Below are 8,197 nucleotides of genomic sequence, written 5' to 3'. Positions count from 1 at the left end.
TCATTTTTATTTGTTTTCTGTGCAGTGCCCTGTACGTGGTAGACTTCCAAACTTTGTCTTTACTTGTTTCAATCTCATGTGGCCCACAAACACAAGCCCCCCTGGCTAACAGTGCTAGACATTCAAGGGGTGTCTCCTTTGTGAGGTTAGCATGTCTTCTGGGTCTGGTGGAGTGGACCTTGTTAGACAAACACCTCTTCTGGGGCCTGGCCACAGGGCTATGCTGGGGCAGGATGAGCAGCTAAGGTGCCCACCAGCCCAGCTAGCAATAATGAAAGAGAGAGGGAAAAAAAAAAAATGGTTCCACGGGCACCTGGGTGGCTCAGGTCATGATCCCGGGGTCCTGGGATCAAGCCCCATGTCGGGGCTGCTTCTCCCTCTCCCTCTGCTGCTCCTCCTCTTGCTTGTTCTCTCTTTCTCTCTCTCTGTCAAATGAGAAAATGAAATCTTTTAAAAAATGGTTACAGCCAGTTCTGTGTCCCCAGAAAGATCTCGAGTTGACCCCTTGCCCCTCAGGTATACTTCCAAGTTTTCAATTAGCAATAATCGTGCTTTGGATAAACCTCATTGGCTATGATACTGCCACTGTGCAAAGCTTACACTTCCTAAGACTAGTAAAAAAAATCTCCCTGACACGTGGTGCAGTGCTTTTTAAGCTACTGCCTCTGCTTTCAGACTCCTAGTGAGTGAGTCTGTGCACAAGCCCTTCAGGAGTGAGATCCTGGTTCCCTACAGCCCTTCAGTTCTCCCAGACATTAGCCCCTCTAATTTTCAAGGCCTGTTGTTTTGGGGAATGTCCCACAGGCTTGGGTTCCCAAAATGGGCTTGAACCCCTCACTCTTCAAAGAGCAGATACATATTTGTGATACTCCTGCCTCTTATTGGCTGTTGTGCGGGGTATGGAGGTCTTGTCAAGACTGCTCTCTGCCCCTGCTACCCATCTTGATGTGGACTTTTTTTTTTTTTTGTCCTGTGTTATGGAAGAGCTATTCTGCTGCTCTTCAGTTTTTTTACAGGAGAATTATTCTAAATATCATTGTAATGTTGGTGTGTCCACGGGAGGAGTTAGAAATAGGATTTTCCTATGCTACCATCTTGGACTCTCTTTCTATCCCTTTAATATTTCTTATTAACCTTATCTTTGTTCATATAAGACTCTCCATCTAGAGCAATGTATTTTTCAACAACTGCTGGAGGACGGAAAATTTCTGTTTTAAAATATGGTGTCTTGACTGAAAAATATTCAGTTGACTCCAAAATTTCAAATGGCTTATTTTCTTGGTATCCTGAATTTTTCACATCTCAAATTAATAGCAGTTTGATTTTTTTCATTTTCAATCTTTATATACTTATTTTTCTTCTCTTATTTAACATCTAGGTATTTTAGCACACTGTTTAGTAGAAGTGGTAATAGTAACAGTCTAAACCCATGTGATCTTATTTCTGAGCAGTGGTTTGTTATTAATTATGATATTTACTGTATATTTGTTCCTTTGTGGAAATTCATTACCAAATAAATGAATTGCTATTTTGTTCTAATTTTGATGAAACATTTTTATATATATAAAATAAATTGGTGTTGAATTTAATGAAGTTATTCTTCTGTATAATTTGAGATGATACATGATTTGTTCCCATTATTTAGTTAATGTAATAATCAATTTTTAACGTTAAGCCATTTTTACTCCTAACATAAACCCAACTTGGTCATTGTGTATAATTATTTTAAATCTCACTGAATGAAGATTACCATTTTCATGTTAGAGTTGTCCATGAAAGAAATAATTTTATTTTCCTATAATTTGTTAGGCTCTGAGATATTAAGTAGGCTGCCCTCATAAAATCAACTGAGACTTTTTCCCATTTTTTAAGTCTCTAAAATACTTTATGTAAGATTGATTAAAGAAAAACTGGAAGAGTTTGGGAGAGTTAAATATTCCGAAGCTATCTGCATCTGGAGTGCTTGTGTATTTTGTTTCTGCTTTTTTAGTAAGTATGAGTTTCTCACAATATTCTCAGTATCTTTTTATTATCTGTAGGATTTATAATGATATCCACTTTTCCCTTTGACATTAGTTAATTGTTTTGCTCTTCATTACTTGATTAGTTTTATAAAGGTTTGCATTCTATATTTCTCCTTTTGAAGAACAAACTGATTTATTAATACTCTATATTATGTATGCGTGTTCTATTTAGTTTCCATTGTTTCCTTTTTTTTATCATTCTACTTATTGGGTTTCATTTACTATTCTTTCATTAATGTCTCAGAGTAAATTTTAGTTAATTGGTTTTCAGTCTTATTTTTTAGTGTATACATTTAAAACTATGACTTTCCAGGGGGGCGGAGCAAGATGGCGGAGGAGTAGGAGACCTGGATTTCATCTCCTCTCAGGAATTCAGCTGGATAGGGATCAAACCATTCTGAACACCTACAAACTCAACAGGAGATCGAAGAAAAGAATAGCAACAACTCTCTGAACAGAAAAGCGACCACTTTCTGGAAGGTAGGACGTGCGGAGAAGTGAATCCGAGGTGATATTCGGGAGGATAGACGGCGGGGGAGGGGCCTCCGTCGGCCGCTTCTGGCAAGTGATAGAGCCGCGGAGCACAAAATCGGAATTTTAGAAGTCTGCTCCTCTGAGGGACTTCACTCTGGTGGCGAAGTGGGGGGTGGAACCCTCGCGGGACAGTGTGGTCTCAGGACCCTCGGGGTCACAGAAAGACCGGGGGTGCCTGAGTGCAGCAGAGCTCCCAGGTATCGAAGCAGGGAAGCCGGCTGCAGAGACGGAGCCCAGGCGCGGGCTCTCAGCTCGGGGTTGCTATAAACCATGATCCGCGGCACAGTCAGGCCCCTGCTCCTCCAGCAGGGACCCAACAAGCGGCAGATCCGGGGAGACTCACCTTCTTTCCCCGGGAGGAGAGGTGCGGGAGCGCACCGCGGGGATCTGCTGGGTTTGGAGACTCCACCCGGGGTCGGGTGCCAGACAGAAAGGCGCGGTCACAGGCCGGGTGAGCGCGGAGTGTGGCCAGAGACCAGGGAGACGGGAGTCACTGACTGCTTTTCTCTGGGGGCTCGCTGAGGAGCGGGACCCCGAGTTCTCGGCTCCTCTGGGGCGGAGACTGGGAGGCCACCATTTTCACTCTCCACCTCCAAAGCTGTACGGAAAGCTTGCAGGGAACAAAAGCTCCGGAGAGCAAACCCGAGCAGATTACTTAGCCCGGACCGGCAAGGGCGGGGCAATTTTGCCTCCGGCAAAGCCATTTGGGAACCACGGCAACAGGCCCCTCCCCCAGAAGATCAGCGAGAACAGCCAGCCAAGACCAAGTTTACCGATCAATGAGAACGGCAGAACTCCAGCGCTAGGGGAATACTGCACATAGAATTCATGGCTTTTTTACCATGATTCTTTAGTCTTTCAAAGTTAATTATTTTTTTTAACTTTTTTTCTTTTTTCCTTTTTTCTTTTTTTTTTGAATTTTTCTTTTTCCCTTTTTCAACCAACATCTTATCAATCCCTTTTTTAAAAAAAAAAAAACATTTTTATTTTTCATTTTTAAAGTCATATTCTATCCCTTCATAATAGTTACCCGTATTTTTGGCATATATATATAAGTTGTTCTCTCTTTAAAATCTTGAGAGAGTTTCTTCTAACAGATCAAAATATACTCTAAATCTCTAGTGTATGGTTTTTTTCTACTCCCCTGCCTGATCACATTCTCTCCCTTTTTTCTTTCTTTTTTTTTTTAATCCTCTTCTTTGTTTTTTCAAACAACTTATCAAATCCTTTTTTAAATTTTTTTTATAATTTCCATCTTTACAGTCATATTCCATCCCTTCATCATATCAACCCTTATTTTTGTACATATATAAGTTTTTCTTTCTTTAAAATTTTGGGAGGGACTTTCTTTTAACAGACCAAAATACACCCAAAATCTAGTGTGTGGCACTGATCTATAATCCAGCCTGATCATATTTGATCACATTCTGTTTTTGTTTTGTTTTGTTTTGTTCTGCTTTTGTTTGTTTTTATCTTTATCTTTATCTTTTTTCTTTTTTTCTTTCCTTTTCTTTTTTCTCTCTTTCCCTTTCTTTTCCCACTGCTTCAGGTCTTTTCTGATTTGTTTAGAGTATATTTTCTGGGGACGTTGTTACCCTGCTAGCATTTTGTTCTCTCATTCATCTATTCTCCTCTGCACAAAATGACAAGACGGAAAAAATCACCTCAACAAAAAGAACAAGAGGTAGTACCGACTGCCAGGGACCTACTCAATACGGACATTAGTACGATGTCAGATCTAGAGTTCAGAATCATCACTTTAAAGATACTAGCTGGGCTTGAAAAAAACATGGAAGTTATTAGAGAAACTCTTTCTGGAGAAGTAAAAGAACTAAAATCTAACCAAGTAGAAATCAAAAAGGCTATCATTGAGGTGCAATCAAATATGGGGGCGCTAACTGCTAGGATAAATGAGGCAGAAGAGAGAATCAGTGAGATAGAAGACCAAATGATGGAAAATAAAGAAGCTGAGAAAAAGAGAGATAAACAACTACTGGATCACGAGGGAAGAATTCGAGAGATAAACGATACCATAAGACGAAACAACATTAGAATAATTGGGATCCCAGAAGAAGAAGAAAGAGAGAGAGGGGCAGAAGGTATAATGGAGCAAATTATAGCAGAGAACTTCCCTAATTTGGCGAAGGAAACAGGCATCAAAATCCAGGAAGCACAGAGAACCCCTCTCAAAATCAATAAAAATAGGGCAACACCCCGACATCTAATAGTAAAACGTACGAGTCTCAGAGACAAAGAGAAAATCCTGAAAGCAGCTCGGGAGAAGAGATATGTAACCTACAATAGTAGAAACATTAGATTGGCAACAGACTTATCCACAGAGACCTGGCAGGCCAGAAAGGACTGGCAGGACATATTCAGAGCACTAAATGAGAAAAATATGCAGCCAAGAATACTATATCCAGCTAGGCTGTCATTGAAAATTGAAGGAGAGATAAAAAGCTTCCAGGACAAACAAAAACTAAAGGAATTTGCAAACACGAAACCAGCCCTACAACAAATATTGAAAGGGGTCCTCTAAGCAAAGAGAGAGCCTAAAAGCAACATAGACCAGAAAGGAACACAAACAATATACAGTAACAGTCACTTTACAGGCAATACAATGGCACTAAATTCCTATCTTTCAATAGTTACCCTGAATGTAAATGGGCTAAATGCCCCAATCAAAAGACACAGGCTATCAGATTGGATTAAAAAACAAGACCCATCGATATGCTGTCTGCAAGAGACTCATTTTAGACCCAAAGACACCCCCAGATTGAAAGTGAGGGGGTGGAAAACCATTTACCATGCTAATGGACACCAAAAGAAAGCTGGGGTGGCAATCCTTATATCAGACAAATTAGATTTTAAACCAAAGACTGTAATAAGAGATGAGGAAGGACACTATATCATACTTAAAGGGTCTATCCAAAAGGAGATCTAACAATTGTAAATATCTATGCCCCTAACATGGGAGCGGCCAATTATATAAGGCAATTAATAACAAAAGCAAAGAAACACATCGACAACAATACAATAATAGTGGGGGACTTTAACACCCCCCTCACTAAAATGGACAGATCATCTAAGCAAAAGATCAACAAGGAAATAAAGACTTTAAATGACACACTGGACCAAATAGACTTCACAGACATATTCAGAACATTCCATCCCAAAGCAACAGAATACACATTCTTCTCTAGTGCCCATGGAACATTCTCCAGAATAGATCACATCCTAGGTCATAAATCAGGTCTCAACCGGTACCAGAAGATTGGGATCATCCCCTGCCTATTTTCAGACCACAATGCTTTGAAACTAGAACTCAATCACAAGAGGAAAGTCGGAAAGAACTCAAATACATGGAGGCTAAAGAGCATCCTACTGAAGAATGAATGGGTCAACCAGGAAATTAAAGAAGAATTAAAAAAATTCATGGAAACCAATGAAAATGAAAACACAACTATTCAAAATCTTTGGGATGCAGCAAAGGCAGTCCTAAGAGGAAAGTATATAGCAATACAAGCCTTTCTCAAAAAACAAGAAAGGTCTCAAGTACACAACCTAACCCTACACCTAAAGGAGCTGGAGAAAGAACAGCAAATAAAGCCTAAACCCAGCAGGAGAAGAGAAATAATAAAGATCAGAGCAGAAATCAATGAAATAGAAACCAAAAGAACAGTAGAACAGATCAACGAAACTAGGAGCTGGTTCTTTGAAAGAATTAACAAGATTGATAAGCCCCTGGCCAGACTTATCAAAAAGAAAAGAGAAATGACCCAAATCAACAAAATCATGAATGAAAGAGGAGAAATCACAACCAACACCAAAGAAATACAGTTATAAGAACATATTATGAGCAACTCTATGCCAGCAAATTAGATAACCTGGAAGTAATGGATGCATTCCTAGAGATGTATCAACTACCAAAACTGAACCAGGAAGAAATAGAAAACCTGAACAGACCTATAACCACTAAGGAAATAGAAGCAGTCATCAAAAATCTCCCAAAACACAAAAGCCCAGGGCCAGATGGCTTCCCAGGGGAATTCTACCAAACATTTCAAGAAGAATTAATACCTATCCTTCTGAAACTGTTCCAAAAAATAGAAATGGAAGGAAAACTTCCAAACTCATTTTATGAGGCCAGCATTACCTTGATCCCAAAACCAGACAAAGACCCCATCAAAAAGGAGAATTACAGCCCAATATCCCTGATGAACATGAATGCAAAAATTCTCACCAAAATACTAGCCAATAGGATCCAACAGTACATTAAAAGGATTATTCACCACGACCAAGTGGGATTTATCCCTGGGCTGCAAGGTTGGTTCAACATCCGCAAATCAATCAACGTGATCCAATACATTAACAAAAGAAAGAACATGAATCATATGATCCTCTCAATAGATGCAGAAAAAGCATTTGACAAAGTACAGCATCCTTTCTTGATCAAAACTCTTCAGAGTATAGGGATCGAGGGTACATACCTCAATATCATAAAAGCCATCTATGAAAAACCTACAGCGAATATCATTCTCAATGGGGAAAAACTGAGAGCTTTCCCCCTAAGGTCAGGAACACGGCAGGGATGTCCACTATCACCACTGCTATTCAACATAGTATTGGAAGTCCTAGCCACAGCAATCAGACAACAAAAAGAAATCAAAGGCATCCAAATTGGCAAAGAAGAAGTCAAACTCTCACTCTTTGCAGATGATATGATACTTTATGTGGAAAATCCCAAAGACTCCACCCCAAAACTGCTAGAACTCATAGAGGAATTCAGTAAAGTGGCAGGATAGAAAATCAATGCACAGAAGTCAGTGGCATTCCTATACACCAACAACAAGTCAGAAGAAAGAGAAATTAAGGAGTCGATCCCATTTACAATTGCACCCAAAACCATAAGATACCTAGGAATAAATCTAACCAAAGAGGCAAAGGATCTGTACTCAGAAAACTATAGAATACTCATGAAAGAAATTGAGGAAGACACAAAGAAATGGAAAAACGTTCCATGCTCATGGATTGGAAGAAGAAATATTGTGAAGATGTCAATGCTACCTAGAGCAATCTACACATTCAATGCAATCCCCATAAAAATACCATCCACTTTCTTCAAAGAAATGGAACAAATAATCCTAAAATTTGTATGGAACCAGAAAAGACCCCGCATAGCCAGAGGAATGTTGAAAAAGAAAGGCAAAGCTGGCGGCATCACAATTCCGGACTTCCAGCTCTACTACAAAGCTGTCATCATCAAGACAGTATGGTACTGGCACAAAAACAGACACATAGATCAATGGAACAGAATAGAGAGCCCAGAAATGGACCCTCAACTATATGGTCAACTAATCTTTGACAAAGCAGGAAAGAATGTCCAATGGAAAAAAGACAGTCTCTTCAACAAATGGTGTTGGGAAAATTGGACAGCCACATGCAGAAGAATGAAACTGGACCATTTCCTTACAGCACACACAAAAATAGACTCCAAATGGTTGAAAGACCTCAATGTGAGACAGGAGTCCATCAAAATCCTAAAGGAGAACACAGGCAGCAACCTCTTCGACCTCAGCCGCAGCAACTTCTTTCTAGAAACATCGCCAAAGGCAAGGGAAGCAAGGGCAAAAATGAAC

General features: G+C 39.8%; 1 pseudogene; it reads right to left on the bottom strand.

Annotated features, from left to right (window-relative positions):
• Positions 1–436: 436 nt before the first annotated feature.
• On the bottom strand, positions 437–597 carry LOC118538738 (U4 spliceosomal RNA; annotated as a pseudogene).
• Between the last annotated feature and the right edge of the window lie 7,600 nt (positions 598–8,197).

The sequence above is a fragment of the Halichoerus grypus genome, chromosome 4, assembly GCF_964656455.1.
Source record: "Halichoerus grypus chromosome 4, mHalGry1.hap1.1, whole genome shotgun sequence".
NCBI lineage: Eukaryota > Metazoa > Chordata > Mammalia > Carnivora > Phocidae > Halichoerus > Halichoerus grypus.
The sequence above is the reverse complement of the archived record's forward strand: the minus strand, read 5'-3'. Positions and strand labels throughout refer to the sequence as shown.